Genomic DNA, 18,265 nt, shown 5'->3' with positions numbered 1-18,265 from the left:
TCCGCTGCCTGGCCAGCCCCATGGCATTTGCAGAGTTCTGCCATACCCAAGGGATTTCTAAACTCAAAAGCTGAGTTTCAATTGCATATCAAGACAAAAGCATCAATTTTTAAGCAGAATGCCCCAGAAGTTGCAGGCTCTGGCAGCAGGGAAAGAAAAAGGTCTACGCTCTGCCTTCACCCGCAGTGTCCTCCTGTCCTGGGCTGCTCACAGCCAAAACAGAGGGTTACCTGGGCATTGGGTTCCCATCCCAGCACTCCGGCCAACCCCTGGGACCTGCAGGCTTTGGGGGTCCCCCCAGGCATCCCGCACCAGGCTGGACCATCCTGCTGCAGTGGGACAGCCCCAGAGGAAACTGCCACCCACCTTGCAGGGGCCTCTTCATGCCCAGAGCAGGGGCTCTGAGAGCAAACAAATCAAACCTGCCCTCTGGCTCAGTCCTAGCTGCAGGGAAAAGGGTCCTTGTTGGGGAGAACACTATTTCTGGGCAGTGCCCTGCCAGGCTGAGCTCTGTTTCTGCTCCCGCTCAGCATCTCTCCTGGCCTTGGGTACCACCTCTGTGTACAGGGAAATTTCCTCCGCCTGCACACAGACACGTCTCCTCACCCACCATCTGCTAATGGTCCAAGCAATGCCAGGACAACAGCTCTCACCATGTTCATGCTCCCACCAGCCAACCTGCATCCAGGAGAAAAGACGATAAGCGAGTGTGCATTACCTCTTCCAGAGATTTTTGCATGGAGTCAGAGTGAGGGTGAACCCCAAAGCTCCTTCTCTCTGAAGCTGAACCCCAGGATTTCTATGATAAGAATGACTTGCATCAGCTCTGGTCTGGGACATACCTTTCTGGAAAGGTGGGTGACGGTCAGCAAATTCCAGCTGAGCAGAAAGCTCTTCAAAATCAGCCAGAATTTGCTGGGGATCTCATGAGAGGAGAGGCAGAAAGCCCAGGGCAAATGCCACAAGTGAAAGCCAGTTCTGGTATTTATAAGGGAAATGAAACTGCTGAGGCTGCTTCTGGGGAAGAGGAACGGCACCCGTGGGCGGTGGGGAGTTCCTGGGATGACAGGCATTGCAGGAGCATCCGGGGGTTTGTCCTGATCCGCTGCTCCAGGAGTGAGTCAGCATCCCTGGAAACCCTCCTGCTAGCCAGGAGATGAGTAACGGCATCTCATCAAACACAGCTGGTGAGTTTGTCCAACAAGGATGCAGGACGGAAACAGTGCAACATCTTTCTCATGCTACCGGACCACGCTGCCTCTTGTAGTTCCTGCTGGCTGATGCTCCTTCCCCAAAACTCCTCTGCTGACCTGATGGTGACCTGGCACGGCAGTGATGCAGAAGAGGACTGAGCATGTTCCCAGACAGTCCGGTGCCATCAGGGGCTATTTTGTCAGTCCCGGGGCCCCAAGCCCTTGCTGGGCTCCTGTAGAAATACCTCGGGGGAAGTGAGGGGATTCCAGTGAGACCAGCAACCTGCAGAGCCTTTGCTCAACTTCCTGCCCACAACCCCGCTGTTGGGCGGTCAAGGCTGGTCATTAGCAATTAATTGCCTTTGTGGCTTGTTCGTTACAGCATCTTACCAGACCCGTGACACAAAAGCTGAAAGTTTCCCCACCACAGGTGGCTGCGCCAGCCTCACAGCTCGCTGCTCCAGAAAGGAGAAGTCTCGTGCTCCTTCCAGCCCTGCTCCTCTCTTGTGCCTCTCGGCATGCTCAGGAGAGCCAGGCAGGCAACATTTGCATGGGTAACGGGCAAAGCAAGGTTTGTCTTTTCACCAGGTCAGCAGTGACAGCACCTTATTGCACGGCCAGAGCAGTGTCCAAGGCAGCTCATGGGGGAGGATGACAGCAGGACATCTTCCTGTGGTTGCAGCTCAGTGAAGCTCATGCAAGCGTCGTTTGAGTTGTAACCTGCAACCTGTTCCCAACTCAGCAAACAGAAAATCAAAACAGGACACAGGTGACAGCCATCAGAAATGCCCATTTTGAAGACATCGGTCACACCAAACTTTGCAGAGTCCTGCCAGTGATGGGGAGGCAACAGACTGAGTTTTCTCCCCAGCACAGTGCCTGCTCTCCTCCCTGCTCCACACCTACTGCTTCAGCAGTGACTCCTCTGATGCCTGCTCCAGGCAGGTGCCATTTCTGGAAGATAACCCCCCTGGGCCTGGGTCCCAGCATGTTGGCAGGTCAGCCTTTGGGGTGGTGTTTGCTTCAGGAGTCAGGCTGCTGCCTGCAATCGCTCATGGCTCCAAACCCTTGGGTAAGAAGAAACAAGCCAGGGAAACAGGCAGACAAGGTCCTCAGTCATCATCAAAACCAGAAAGGTTTGCAGTTAAGGGGGTGGCACCCTGTATTTTCTGACCCTGAACTCAGCTGGATCTAAAGCTCACTCAGACTGTGAGAAAATCAACAGTATCACAGGGCAGAGTGTGACAACGGGAAGCAAATCTGGCTCCCAAGACCCACAGTGCCATCAGCATCCTGGCAAAAGCCCAGGGCTTATCCAGGAAGGTTTGGAGCAGGTGGGCTTGCATAAATGTTTACAGAGTACATATCAGAGACAGGCTCTCACTCAGGAGGGTATCTGCAGAGGGACCAGTTCCCAGGTTTCTTCAACGCTGCCCAAGACTTACTCTGCAGAGATACAAAGGATACTGGTGTGGGATAAATTCCTGCCCTGACAGCTATGTGGCCCCCGATGGCAGGAGCAGCTCCTGGCTGCCAGGGAATCTTGGTTTTTCTTTTCCCTTTTTTAAATTTTCCTGTCCCTACTAATAAATTATCCTATTAGGACATAACCATATTTTCTGCTTTCAGAGTCTTTCTCTTTTCTCTCCACAGAAAGCCTATTCAGGCAGATTTAAAAAAAAAAAACCACTATTACAAATCCCCGGCAAATCATTTCCCCATCTCAGACTTGAGAGGAGAAGCAGCATTCATTTCCTTTCCATTTCTGCACACATAAAACACTTCCCAGCTCTGGTCCAGCCCCAGCTGACTCAGTCAGCTGGAGAAATGTGCATTCAGACGCAAGTATGAGCAAAGAGTGCCCGGGGCTGAGGCAGCCTGGGGATGGCACTGGGGGGGAACATCTTGCGGGCAGGGACGGGGTTGGTGCGTGACGTTCCCTGCCTTGCTGCAGGGAGGTGGGAGCAGGTGCTGCTCTCCTTTCCAGGTGATTTCTCTGCCCCTCAAAAGTGGTTTTCATGGCATTTCTTGGCAGGTCTCTATGGGCTTTCTTGAAGAAAAACGACGGGGCAGGAGGTGGTTTGCTGCCTGCTGCTGTGCACCCCCTCCAGCCCATCAGCACCAGCTCTTGGGGAGGCAGAAGGAGCAGGAGAAACACCCGCAGAGCTCTGGCCCCAGAGAGACACTGGGAGAGACTCCTAACCTGAGCTGGCAGAGAGCAGGAGTACAGCTGATGGAAAGAGTATTTCCCATGTCTGCCTCCCCCGTCCCGTCAGCTGGGGCTCTGCCACACCAAGGGACAAGGGTGGCACCTCTGTGCTGCCGTGGCTGTCTTTCCCAGAGCTGCCCACCGCAGCAATAGATCTGTTCCTCTAATTTTTGGGTGCTTTTTGCTGCCCTGAATCTGCACTCACAGTCAAACTGTGGAGCAGGGGATTGGTAACTGCCCAGCATGCCTTCCTGGGGTCGTTTCCACCTGACTGAGCTCATCTTCTCCAGAGGCACAAGAAAGCTTTCACACAGAGCCATGTCAAGTGCTGTGCTGAAATTCAGGTAGATGAAATCTATTGCATTTTCCTTCCATCTTAAAAATAAATAAATAAATAAATCTTCTTATCTTCCCAAGAAGAGACAGCGGGTTTATCTCACTTGATCTTCTGCTGGTAAAGCCACATTACATTTTATTCCAATTCGTATTTACATTCATGTACCTTCCTTCCTTTTTTTGTTACTGTTTCCTCTGTCCTAAACTCTACGTATTATTTTAGGCCAGCACAAAGGCTAGCAGGACTTTGGGGTTAAATTTTACTTCTTTCTTAGCAGTGAGGCATTAGTTCTTCAGTCAGATGTCGCTAATTAGATTATATCAGACTTATTAAAAATACTTCCCTCCTCATCCATGCACCTGTGACCTCATTCTCCCCATTGCTGCTCCTCTGCAGTGCTTCTGTGTCCCTGCACTGACTGCAGAGGGAAAGCTCAAACGCCTCGGGGCTTCCAGGCCGCTGTAACTAACTTTAAAAGCTGTCTACCAGGGTCTCTCTTTCTGTTGCTTGTTGTGACTTTCCTGCCTGCTGGCTTGTCTGCAGATCCAGGCGAGATGCTGCTCCCTCTCTGCGTGGCACCAGGGAGATTGTCACCACGTTTCATAACAGCCACCATGACCCGGACTCTGATTTGGAAGATACTTTCTTCCTCACTCCTGCAGGGAAATTAATTTCTCTTAAATGTGCTGATGTTCGGATAATTTGCCTGTGGACCCAGCAGATTTGCAGTCAGCAGGCTGCCCCGGTCAGTGCCAGAGAGCAGAGTGCCACGCCAGACGATTTCTAACGTCTTCTGAGCGATGGGGATTTGGTCTTGGAAAGGCACCCGGTGCTATCAATCCTTCACGAGCTCCTCTGGAGACAGTCCATGGGAGAGGCGAGGAGCGGCCAGCAGAACCCCGCCGCACCCACCCTGGCAGCGGGGAGTCACAAGCAGGAGCCCTCCTCTCTACCAAGCAGTTTTGGCCCCAGTGTGCTCGGCCCCCTCCCCAGCAAAGGGCTTTTTGCTCTTCAGTTGGTTTCTAACACATCTCCCATGAATAACCCGCGGTGGCAGCCCATGCACGGCTCCCGCAGACCACCAGCTTTGCAAGATGGGCTTGAACATCGCAGCTTGGAGAGAGAAAGCTGCGTTGACCCCGAGTAGGATGAAGTCCCTGGGGACATTGGCCAAGTCACTGTCAGTAACAGCTCTGCAGATATTCCTGCCAAAGCAAACCAGCGTTTAGAGGTCCTCTGGAAACAGCAGCTGACTCTCAGTCAGGAAGCCAGCTCAGCAAAGCCCTCGATGCTGCCATTTTGGGACTTCGCAAAGTGCCTTTGTCTCTACAGATTTCCACTCACCCAGATGGTTTTTGTCTTTAGCATCGTCACATCTGGTAGATGCTGTTTCCAACATCTCTGGAAGGTGACTTTCCCAGGCATATTGGGACTCCCATGTTCCCAGCGAGCTACTTCATCTGAGGAAAAAAACAGGACAGGTGCAGACCCAGCCAAGACCACCAGTTCCTACACCTAGAAACACCACCCTAAGAAAAGCTGAGAAACAGAGGTGTTTGGAGTAAATACAGCTAGCTTACAAATTACTCTCTGATTTTCTAGCACCTTCACCACTCAGCTTTTGCTCAAACTCAGCCCGTCTGGGAAACTGCAGATTTACCTAAATATCATGTCCCCTAGCTTGGCAGCACGGAGTCATGTCGAGATACACTTCTGCTCATGTTTGCTTTTGGGTTGCCCTTAGCTTCTGATCACAGCCATAACTTCCAGCTAGCCTGAGGAGAAATGTTTGTTATGTGATCTTCAATTAAGAGATGTTAATTGGCAGGTTGCTCCCTGACTCCTGCTCTCAGGATACCCTGGCACACAGACTCAGCAGGCTGTACTGAAGGTGCAGAGAGTTGCAGGGTGAACTGGAAGGCAGTGGGAGAGGACCATCACCCCCAGAGGGTGATTCCTATGGAGAAGGGTCATACCAAAGGCAGAGGAAGCTACAGGTACGTGGGAAGTGAGCAAATCCCACCATGACCAGTAGAAGGGAGAGGGATGCTGATACAGCAATCCCAGCCACAGCTGACGAACAGCCATCTGAAATAAAGACCAGAGCAGAAATCCACATACACTCTCTTTTGTTATTCAGGTGCTCTTATCCTGGTGAAGTCCTTAGTCTGTACAGCAGTGTGTTTGGTGCTGCTTTGTGCTCGCTGACCTTGAGAACTTGCTGAGTGTCTTGAACTCAGGGTTGAAAGAAGTCACAAAGGTAGGTAGAATAGATCAGATCTTGCCCCTGGACACCAGAACTGTATAAGTCGTATGTGGAAAGAGTAATGTTTAATTACCGAAAGGTGAGAATCCTCTATTTCTGTGATTACTCTTAGGTATCCATGAGAAGGATTGTGTACAACCAGTGATATAAAGGATTGTCCCAGCTCCACAGCGTAAGAGCTGGGAACTGCTCCGTCAACGATGTCCCTGCTTGACATGACAAACAATGAAGGGAATTTCAAGAACAAGGTAATACAGAACGAGTCAGGGAAAGAGATGGTTCTTTTTTTTTTTCAGTAATTGGACAAAAGATGTTTGTTCTACTATGAGACCTCATGGCACCAGTCAAAGCAGGTGAAACTGAGTTTAATGTTCTCATTAAGGCATCGAGATATTTTTATTCACCTGAGAAAAATGTCTTTTCTAATAGATTTTGAGAGTCAGCCTGGGGTGAAAAGTTCTGTGAATAAAGAGCCAGCTAAAAGGCTTTCCTTTCAAGCCTGGTGTGCTCATGCCCCTCTCCAGGTCGCTTGGCACTGGAAGCATGCAGGTAGGTAGCCAGTAGAGGGGGAAGCCCTGGAGCACAAAATTGTGAAGAATACTCAAAAGCAGTGCAAACAGCAGCACAGATTTCTGGGTGGTGGCCACTGCGGATCTACAGCACTGTCACAGAGCCCATTTTAAGTTGTCACATGAAAATGCTTTGAATAGACAGGCTGCCTCTCCAGGAAAGATCAGCTTTGATCCTGTTGGGGAATCAAGCAGCTATTGCGAAGATGCAAATTTATGAAATTCCAGCACCTGATGTGTTTATGCGTAGGGAGTATATTAAGAAATCATAACATCTAAGAGCACTCCCAGCAGTGGGGAACCCGACCAAATTGTTACTATGTGCTCCCTTCCCCAGAATCAGCACGATCTGAAGATTTTGCTGAGCTCCCTGCCTCTCATCTCCTGGCACAGGCACTGAGATCTCAACAGCTCAGAGATCTGCTTTGCAGTGGGTCTCCCCAGACAACTTCCATACACCCCTCCCCCTTGTCCCTTCTGAGGGATTTCTAAACTCAAAAGCTGGGGTTTATTTAAATATCAAGGGGAAGGCTTCGCTTTGTAAGCAGAGGACACCCAAAGTCGCAGAGTCTGACAGCGGGGAAACAAAAAGCCTTTCTGCTCGGCTCTCCCCTTGGCCACTGTGCCCTCAGAAGCGGATCCTCCTGTCCTGCTCTGCTCACAGCCAATAGGGGGGCATTGGGCTCCTACCCCAAACCTCGAGGGAGCTGCCTGTGCCCTGCTCCTCCTTGTGGTCCCCAAGGGCTGCAGGCTTTGGGGGTCTCTCTGGGCATCCCCCCACCCATCTGTCCCCACCACAGAGGGGACCACCACCTCCTTGAGCACAGCATGCACTGAGAGCCGTGCAATGCAAGGGGTGCACGACAGGTTACCTTCCTTACCAGGTCCTCCTGGGAGATACCAACACACAAGGGTATGGGACTCCAAGGCTGGTCATGCCTGACCAGTTTCCATAAAACACATTTAGAAAAATGTAACTGGGAAACAAGCCATGTGGGGACACGGGCACCAGCCTGAAGAGCAGCTAGGTGACAGCAGGCATGAAATGTCTGGATCCTGTGATATGTCTCATACTTTATGTCCTCTTCTCAAGGGAAGAAACCCTCCAGAAGAAAGAAACGTAGCTTTGCTACCTCAATACAGACATTATCAGCCCATGATGGGTCTGGCTTGGTGCCTCTTTCAGATAGGGACCAAATCTTCCCAAGGGGTTTAGGGATGCCCCCTTGCAGCTAAGCCACCCAAAAGCCCCATGCAGGACATGCATGCCCCATTGCAGGCACTCTGGAGCTGCTCTGAGCCTCCCCAAAAGCCAGACCACTCGAGGAAGGTGGGCTGCAACGGGCAAACCCCCTCCTGCTCCCCTTTGTGGGGGGCAGTGGGTGGAGACCAGCTGCTCTCCAGGGTGGATGGATGGAAACAGACTTTGCTGGAGAGGTGACCCCCATGGAAGACCCTCTTGGTCTTGCGCTGCAATTGCAAAGGGTAGCTGTCTTCTCCCACCCAGCTTCCAGGCTGACCGAACAGCTCTTCTGCACTCAGGCAGCCACCCTGGCCCTGATCCCAGCTGCCTTTTCGGGGGGCAGCATCTTCCTACCTGCACACATTAACACCCACGCCTTCTGGAGGCACAGTGGGACTGATTAGCTTTTGCCCTGCAGAAAGCAAAGTGGACCTGCTGTAACCTCGTGTTCTTTCCCCAGGAACGGAGTTTGCCCCCGTTCTGTGAGTGGAGAGAGCAAGCACACTGGGAAGCACTTGCTGCTAAACCCACACTGATGTTATTTGACCTTGGAGCAAGGTCAGCCTGTGTTGCCCCTGCACATAGCTAGGAAAGGCAAATCCACGGTGTTCAGCAAATCTCTTCGTATAACAGGCTCATTTCTTCTCAAGAATTCATTTCAGAGGGATTCAGTGGCATTGACAGAGGTGGCACTGGTAATTTCACTGCTCATATTCAGGATGTAGCGCTTCATCCTTTGCCCTACAAGTGGGTTACCCTGTGAATTGCTCCGTGCTTCAAGTTGCAGAGCCTGAATTATTTTGGCTGCGGGACATGGGCTGCTCACCAGAGCTCAGCTAGCTTTGAGATTGCATTGGGGTTCACCAGCAGCACAGGGAGCTTATAACTCCAGCACTCGTTTCAAGCTACCATGGCTGCAAATGACAAAATCCTCAGAAAGCTTCAAGTGGGTGCTGGAGCTCCTGACATAAGCTCTGAAGAAAACTGAGACCTCCTCCAACACAGCACAGCAGATGCATAGTACATCACCGAATCCCCAGCAGGTTAAAAAAAAGAGGGAAAAGGAGATGAAATGGTACTCCTTGCTGACATGAGGAGGTGCTTGGTGAAAGATGGGGTCCTGGTTGAGGCATGAGTCTTTCACACATAGGGTCTCCCAAGGCTTGTGCAGATGGGTGCAGCCCTTGCATCCAGCACAGTGCAAAGGCCCTGGGGACAAAGCCCAGCTGTTTCATGCTCCAAGCCAGGCGAGATCTGTCCTCAAATACACAGCTCTTCATGCACTAAGTAGAGAGACCTGGCACAGGGTGGAGAGAGAAACCCCACTTGGACTTGGTTGGCAGGTCCCAGGGACCTCTGTACAACTGGAGGTCACCAAGGGTCTAGAGGTGGCTGAAGCTGATTGCGAATCCTGCACAGCAAGCAGGCTCCTGGGGTAGAAGGGGACCCACCCTCACCACTTGTGCCCCACTGCGCAGACGTTTGGAGCCACCAGCACTCTTTTCACTGATGGATGCCCTGAACATGCTGCCTCAGGGGAACCTGGGCTCCTCCAGTAAGCGCTGGACAGAAAACAGGAGACCTGCAGGGCACTGTCTCTTCAGGGCCACCCTTCTGTCTGGTCCATGCTTGCTGCTTGCTTCTTGCTGTGTCCTTATTGCTGCTAAACCCTTTCTAAATACACTGGCTTACATGGGCTAGCCATCTTGTAACCTCTCAATAAACACACCTGCCCACCCCTCTCTCTGCAGCCAGTCTGTCTGGTTTTGGTGGGACTGGTACAGTATTTCTCTGCTGCGTTCAGAGCCCGCACCACAGCTCCTGCACTGCGCCGTGCCCGTGCTGCCCGGGGCAGGCCTGGGGGAGCTCTTCCCCACGTAGGCATGGGAGACTTTTCCACCCGTTGTCCTAGTTTGCTCGGGGCAGCTCATGACCTGGAGGGCTCTGTCATGAGAAACCCCTTGGGATCCCATTTATTTCTGCAGCAAAACTTGAACTACGATTGCTGTTAACTCCAGCCGGCCAAGGCTTCAGGTAATGGCAGGCTAAAGTACGTGGTGCAGCCTCAGGAGGGGAGCGGTTTCAGCAAGCACATTACTGCACGTTAAGCCCTTGCTATCCCTGCAGCTTCATCCCAGGAGGACTGCTGGCAAACGGATTTCACAATTACAGGAGCAGAAGAGGGAGCTGAGGGCTCCTGAAACACAGGCTTGTGCTTCTGCTATAATGAGCTGACAGGCAGCACACCTCTCTTCCTTGGCCATTTACCCCGTATAAGTAGGATATCTGCTCCTCCAGCGCTGCACAAGATCCTGTGCCCCAGCTCCATACATATGCATTGCCCTGTCACACCCGGACTGAGGATCCATCCATCCCTGGTGTGATGGGGCCACAGCAGGAGATGGAGATGGCTGATCTCATGCCACATGCCAGCAAGGTCAGGGCTGCCAAGCATCCCGGTGCTCACCAGCTTCTTCACCAAGAAACGTGATACACACAAGGAGTCTCTGGTCCCTTTGGAAGGACAGGGTGTTAAGACAACATGTCAGAGCAGTGGGGACAGAATCCCAGGAGGACAAGTTTGGGTGGACCAGCCCAGAGGCACTTCCAAAGAGTGCTGCACTCACGGCACCAGTTCAGTGGGAAGCAGAAGGCCATACTGGATTTTCACAGGGTGGGTCTAACACGTGAAAAACACATGAGCCTAGAAAACAGCACAGGGGCAGGACAGCCACCTGACTTCACATCCTGGGCAGCAACAAAGTTGGTGGCCTCTCTCCAAGCTGACACAGCCCGTGCCAGGGTGTCAAGGCTGGAGGTTATGGCTCTGACAGAACATGAGTTCCCAAAATCAGGCTGTCCCCTATGCCGTCAAGCTGGTGCCCCCTTCTTTTGCTGTAAGCGGTGTCCCTCGTATCCTGGCCATGTCCCTCAGCAAGTTCCCACTGTCACAAGGAGCGGGGAGGCCTGAGGTTGAGCAGGCACGGGATCTGTATGCTGGGGGTCCCATCTGTGCTGGGCTCCCACGCTCCCTGTCCCTTGGCAGAATCATGGCAGGAGCAGGCTCAGAGGGCTGCTCCCGAAACCCACCCCACTTCTTCGGTTGACCACTGCACAGCACACTGCGGCTGCAAGGATCACCTAAAAATAGCAAAGCACAATGTCTGTTGTGAGGCATTTCCTTTTCGCTCCCTTCCTCCAGCCTCCTGGTTTGTCACCCCTGCCGTCCTGTCCTACTTACTCCCTCCCGCTCTTCCTTTTGCTTTCTCGGTTCCCACCTCCCCACACCGTACCCAGGACTGGGCAGTCCCTGCATGAGTCCTGTCCTTATCTCTCTGCTGGGCCCGTTGCTTTCAGTTGAGTTTCTCAAGGTCTCTGGGACCTGGCACTGCACATATTGTCTGAACCGCATCCTTCTTGGGATTCAGGCAAGAAACAGGGGCCTCTTCCTGCCCCTACCATGCAATTCCTCTGGGTCTGCAACTCACAATAGCAGCGACTACAAGCTCCTACCTGGTACACCGAGTGCTTTCTGCCCAAGGCTATTGCCGTCCAGGTGTTTCACTCCCATTGAATTTGGCTCCGGGGTTATTTTCCCCACAATACAGGAACTGCGTTCATCAGGGCTGGTTTGCATTGTCGCTTCCTACCCACAGCTCCAGTTTCTCTTGGTTCCGTTGTGTTTCACTTCACACTGGAGTTTGCATCTTCTTCCAGTCAGGATTTATCTGCAAATGTAATTAGTGAGCTGCTAACTCCCCTCCTTTACATCATTACTGCTCCACCAGTTTGAATTTAACATCTCTTCCCAGCACACGCCCTCCACTACTCCTGACTATCAAGAGACGTCAAAAGCCTGCCGAGATCTGTACACGTATGAGAAGGTTAACCCATAAACCAAGCCACAGAAATTATTTATTTCCATTCTTCCTATTTTGGGTAACTTTCTTCACCAAAGATGCGCCTGCTGGTTGCCAGGCTGCAGACTGTGTGTCAGTCGCACCTTGAGCACGGCTGAAACACGGCTGCTCAGCATCCAACACCCCCAGCTTTCGTCTCCAGCATCTTTGCACCAGGCTGAGTCTGGTTTCCCGAGGGATCCCACTCACCTTTCCTGCTGAGATTTGCCCTCAACTCCAAGCGTTACCTAGCACTAATTTAAGCCACTAGACCATGTCGGGGTGAGAGGGTCAGTTACTAAAGCTCTGCAAGGCAAGCAGGCAGCAAAGAGTTAAAATTCTGCGTTCCCACCAGGGCCCGTAGCACAGCGCGTGATAAGCAAGGCTGGAGTCTGGGAGAGTTTGTACCAGGATTTTCGGAGCAGCTATTATTTCCAAAAATACAAAGTCATTCCTTTGAAGAAAAAAAAAAGAAAGAAAAACAACACAAGAGCTCTAATCTCCTCGCTGCAGAGTTCCACCTCCTGCTTCTCAGTCCTTCTCCCAACACACTGCCAGCACCGAGGAAGCTGGCAGGAGGGGGAGCACGGTGCTGGCCTGCTTGGCACTACCAGCATGGCAGCAGGGCAGGGGACAGGGCTGGCATCACAGGCAGGGCTGGCTCCCTGCGCCGGGACCACAAAGGCCGTTACAGCGAAGGCTGAACCAAGATGTGGTGCAGCTCCTGTGCACCGAAGCACATGTGAGTTGGGCTCAGTGCGGACCACTGCCCGGTGATTCCCACGCTTTAGCAACTCCTGGCCAGCTTCAAGGAGCTCCGCAAAGAGGGTCTGAGCCATGTGAGAGCCCTCCACACCGCCTCGTCCTCCCACACAGCTCCTCTCAGAGCTGTACAGCGCAGCCCTTTATTTTCTTAATGCTTGGAGCTTAGGAGGAGCGAGGACTAACTCAGTGCAGACTGTGAACACCTCCGTGCTGCAGCATCCCCAGGCGACTGCCAGGATGCCTCTCTGCCCTCCCCACGGCTCCGTTGGACCTCATCCCTGCAGCCAGGAATCGCTGCCCAGGCTAATTTGGCTATGGAAGAGCCAAACTGCTGGGTGGAGGTGAGAGAAGCAGAGGTGTCCCCAGCTCCAGTCCCAGCTTTGTCTCTGTGGTTACCTGGCCGTGGCCAGCACCAAGCCCTTTCTCATAAGGACATCTAGTGGCACCATGACAGACAGCACACTTAACCTTGGCCACTCTGCATCTCCTTTTTCCCCTGGACCCTCCTAACCTCTCCCATTAGCTCTTGCTGCCCATCCACACTCTACTTAGTTCAGGGCAAGGGCACAGCTGAGGTGGGTGGAAGCCAGGATCCCACCAATGGTGCCCCAGGAGACCCTTGGGACATGGCTGGTCACTGAGATGAGGACATCTCCAGGAGCAAGACATGTCCAGTGCTAGGTTGAGCTGCTGCAAAAGGGTGCAAAGTGACATGAGAGAGCTTGGAAGGCTCCTGTCCCCTTGCAGAGATGTGTGCATGCAAACCCTAGGTCTGTTGGGGAAAAAGCAGATCCCAGGTAGCCAGAGAGCAGGGTGGGATGGTACTGGTGTAGGGTGTCCTGCTGGGACAGCGGCAGCACACACCAGGACAGCACAGGAGATCTCATTGTGCCATGGGACAGAATAGCCCTATTCTCCTTTGCACCAGCTCTTGTGCAGCCAGATTACTGGAGGAGGGATGAAGGGAAAGGTGGGGAAGCCCTTGACTCCTGCACAAATGGGAAGGAAAAACTTGCAGGGACCTACTGGAGACAAACATAAGTTTCAGCAGCAACACCTCAGGTGCTCCTGCATTAGGTGTGCAGGGAGCTGGGACAAGAGAGGTGACCACAGCAATGCTGCTACCTGTTATCCCCCGTGCAGCTTTTCCTCTAGTCAGAGTTCTAGTCTCTCTCAAGTTTTTCGGTGCTTAAAAACACTTCTAGAAATCTGGCAAGTAGGACTGATGAGGCACACTGCTCAGACCCCACCAGTGAACAGTTGGACAAGCAGGCAAAGGTCTAAGACACTCCAGAGCAGAACAACATACCCATAGACATGGATATTTACAGGAAAGCAGCACCCATCTGCATCCAGCCCCACACACTTAGGCAAAATGCGTCCAGCTGTGGAAGCAGTGCTGTGCCCCAGATGCGCATCTGACTCCATATAGCTATTTCCTAAACAATCCTCTTCAGATTGTAATGACTGTGGGTAGTTTGGACTTGAAGAGCATTTCCATTACAGAAAGGGCACATCATCTTCTGCCTTTATTCAAATGAAAGCAGTAATGAAATCGCTGCTGCCTAGTACAGACGCACTTGGTTAGATACGTACTTGCTTTTTTGTTTTGTTTTTTGCTTTTCTGTTTCATGGTCAACATTTATGCATTGCTGTCAGAAAAATTGCTTTAATTTTCCATTCTGTTTCAACACCCTTTGCTAAAAACAAAAAGTATTATCCACTGAAGAACTGTGAATTGACTCCATCTAATATCTTAGGAGCAGAGCTAACACCAAATGGCATTCACTTGCATTTTTAATGTCCAGATGAAGTCATAGAAATCACTAACTTAGAGGTTAGCTCATCTAATTTTTCTTGCTAAAGCATACCCCGTATCTACTACTCTGACTCTTTCTCCTCTAGAGAACCTAGCTGTCACTTCTTTAATGATTTTCATTGGCTAGTATGAACATAAGTAAGGCTTGACATGAGTGATGTGGATGAATGACTTTCTAGACTTCATTTGGCTTTTCATTTATAGTGTCAGAATGAGTCTGGTCTGCTGGTGTGTGTTTTTTTAATTTTTTCCTTTTCATTGGCTCGTAACACTCAGATCCTTACTAGTGTGTGTATGACTTTAATGATGTTATGGGCTACACGCAGCCTCCTGGACCAAGGCATATACCCTTCCCCTAAGTACAAACTGGCCAAGGCTATTCTGTCATCCTAGAAGCAGCAGCAATCACCCTGAAAGACATAATTTTTACAGGTTTCTTGGTTGCACCTCCCAGCACAACCCTCTACATACCCAGTAGTTATTCAGCGTAGTCAGGTTTACATCTGTTACACCAAATCTCTGTTGCAAGTTCAGTAGATTATTCTGTGCAGGAGTGTGATCCCTCCGGAAAACACTACAGGAATATATTCTGTTGGCTAAAACAGTTGGGCAACCTTTGCTCTGGAAGAAATTTGTTGGTTTTTCTGTGGGGAGTAACTCACTGGAGTAAGAGCTGTCTGAAACCCCCTTCCTACCTGAGGCAGCTGAGGTTTTACTCTGAGCAGAGCCTGTGGGGCTGGTGGGTGGGCGAACAATTCCGCTAGGGAGCTTTCATTTCATTCAACAAAAAATGAATTTGTCTCAAAACAGACTTTTCCTTGTTTCACTCAAAATATTCCAGTTTTTCCACTAAAACACAAGAAAAGACGTCTGCCTGAAAAGCTGTCACGCACCAGCAATATCCATCTTCAGTCATAACTGGCTCCCACACAAGTGGTCCACACTTTGCCTGCATGCCTGGCAGGCAATGGTCCCTGGGGCCTGGCTCCATCAGCAAGTTCAGAGAAACAAAGGACAAAAGCCAGGGCACCAAATTTGCTCCTGTTTCCTTATCTTTCCTCCCTGCTTTGAAATGCTCTGGTTTGAAGTATGGAGACAAGCATCTTTCTGGTGCTGGGTATTGCTCCTGCCCTCCCAGGGCAGCAGACACAGGAGCACGCAGAGCAGCCCTGCTCCCCATTGGGACTGCAGCAGGAGAGAAATTAAGGAGCTGCCAAGTTGCTCGATAACCAAGCAGCTCCTCATGGTGCCCAGCAGCACTGCTTGTGGAGCTTTAGATGGGGGATAAGGCATGATCAAAAAGCTCAATGCAAGCATTGCCCAGTGAGGGTGGAGGAACACAGTTCTGAGCCCTCTGAAACCCTTGGCACGCTGCTCATGCAATCAGCTTTGAGGGCCCAAATACAACATAGATATCACCCCCAAGACCCAAGCATTTCCAGTTGGTGACACGGGTCAGTGGAAGGTCCCTGTGGGTGGATGATGTGGGCATTCTGTTTGCACTTGCAAGATCTCTTCTAGGTGTCCCAAAAGCTCTTCTCATTTCTGCTGACATCTTCATCAATCATACCATGACAGTGGTGTCACAAGCACAGGCATTCTCACCTTTACAGCCAGCAAGCTTCCAGAAGTCTCCTGCTGAAGGAGATTTTTCTCTTTGGATGTGTTATTCAGTGATAACCAGCCATTAAACTGTGCTTTGCAGTCTAGTAGGAAGCACCACATGCCCTGTTCAACACCTCATGACATATGTTGACCACTGACAATCTTAGGGCATTAATTTACAACTGCAACAGGAATAGCTGCAACCTACTCTTGGAAAATAAATTTTCCTGTCTCAGCCTTGCTTACTACATGGGTTTTTACTATCAGGGATCAGCAAGGGCCAGCTGCTCCCTAAGGGAAGGGGAGTCAGGAGCTGAGGGTGACCCCAGCACAGGCAGTATCCTTACCAACAGGCATAGTCCCACAGCATCTGAACAGAGCATGTAGAGCTAGCTGCTGGCAACAGGGTTCAAAAGCAGTCCCAGATATACTCAGCAGTGATTTGAGTCCAGGGTCCATCCACAGGTGCAGAAGGAGATGGAGCCAGCCAGGACTGAGGTCCAGCAAAGGTTCAAGGTCCATCCAGGAGGCAGAGCTAGAAGAGCTACAGAGAAGCACACCTACAACATAGCTCAGAGAAAGCAAACAAGCCCAGGGCTGCTTTTAAATAGGACTCCTGAGCCATGGACAAGGTGTGGGTGAGGGCACAGGTGAGGCTGATCAGGGCCATTAAGGTCTATTGGTGCAGTTAGGGGCCTGACACTTATCAGGACCAATGGCTCTTTGTGATTTTATTGCCAATGCAATTGGAGATCCTCTGAGATTAGTTTTTTTCTTAAGAGTTTTCTTCTAATGATGAGCATCTGAGCCAATTTCAGTTTGAAGATGCACCTTTGGCAGCAGGAGACAATATCATGATGAGTTCAGTGATCGAGTCAGAAGAGAGGTCAAACAACCCTGATGCCAAAACCAACATTATCTAAAACCAAGGTGAACCAGAGGACTGAAGTAAAGAACATTGCAGCAAAAATAAGGGTATAAACTGCTCACAGACGCATGTAGTCTAAAAACTCAAGTTTCCAGACTGGAAGCACTGCAGAAACTCTGTGTGATGAACACCTGACTCTTAAAGGAAACCCACAAGCACCCCGTGAATGTCCCCAGGGAAGGAAATCCCCATCCTCACACCCGAGAGTGCAGTGCCCCCAGGAGGGGAAGGACATGTTCCCCAAGCTCAAGGCACCTCCTCACCTTGAGATCGAGGAACTGGCCAGGTCTGAGCAAGCAGAGCAAAGTGTGTAGACACAGTGGAGGGTATTTCCCTCCACTTCCACGTGGATGAATGCTGTTGAGCATATAACTTGTGTTTAGATGATAGCAAATCTCTTCAATTATCATTTAAAGATGGATTCAGCACATCCCTAGGTGAGCAGTTTCAGAAGTTAATTACCTTTCCTGTGAAACATTTGTGTCTTAATTCCAATTTGAATTTTTCTTACTTCAGCTCCACCTGTCAACCACTGAGTCTTGTCTTTGTCTGCTGGATTAAAGACCCTCTGCTATCAGAAATCTCCTCCCTGGAAGTACTTAGAGACCATGATCAAGTCACCTCTCAACTTGCTCTCTGATGAGCTAAATAGGTTGAAGTCCTTAAGCCTATCATCACACAGCAGGTTTTTCAGACCTTTTCTCATTCTTGCCGCTCTTCTCTGAGCTCTCTCTAATTTTTTTTTAATCTATGATAAAGATAAAAGCGTGGATGCCAGGATTTGATACAATATTCAGTAATGCTCTCCCTACAATTTATATCGCTTTTCCATCCTACCTAATATCCCCTCAAAATATGTAACTGTCACATGCAGGCACATTAATTATAAATTGGACTGGTGTCCTGCTTATCTGGCTTCCTAAGCCCCCTTCTGCGGCACTGGTTTTGCTGAAACACTCCCAAACCTCCGCATATGGATGATATTCTTTGCTGTAAGAGCTACAGCACTGTGTCTTGCATCCCTAAAAGGCACATGGCTTGTTTGTATCCCACCTAACAAACTAGTTCACAACTTCATTTGTGTGAACAGTGATTTTCTCCCACTATTACTGCTTCACATCTGATGTAGATATAAATTGTGGATTGAAAACTCTCCTACTGCACTGAGTTGGTCTTCAGTGTTGGTGCGTTGCCTCCTCAGCCCCAGTAAGTTCATGACTTATGTCTGGAAATGCAACATGAAAACACAGCCAGCACCACTATGGACTTGCCAGCTGCTGGCAGAGATACGCTTCACTGGGAAATGCTGCAGTTAATTTGTTTATCCCAGCACTCTGATTCAGCCTGGGTTAAATGATAGGGCATGACTACGGCCATGCTTGTGGTCCCACCACAAATTCATACAACCTTGCACTGCAGCACTAAACACTTA

Source organism: Nyctibius grandis, chromosome 22, assembly GCF_013368605.1.
Source record: "Nyctibius grandis isolate bNycGra1 chromosome 22, bNycGra1.pri, whole genome shotgun sequence".
Classification (NCBI taxonomy): Eukaryota; Metazoa; Chordata; class Aves; order Nyctibiiformes; family Nyctibiidae; genus Nyctibius; species Nyctibius grandis.
Note: the sequence above shows the minus strand (reverse complement) of the source record.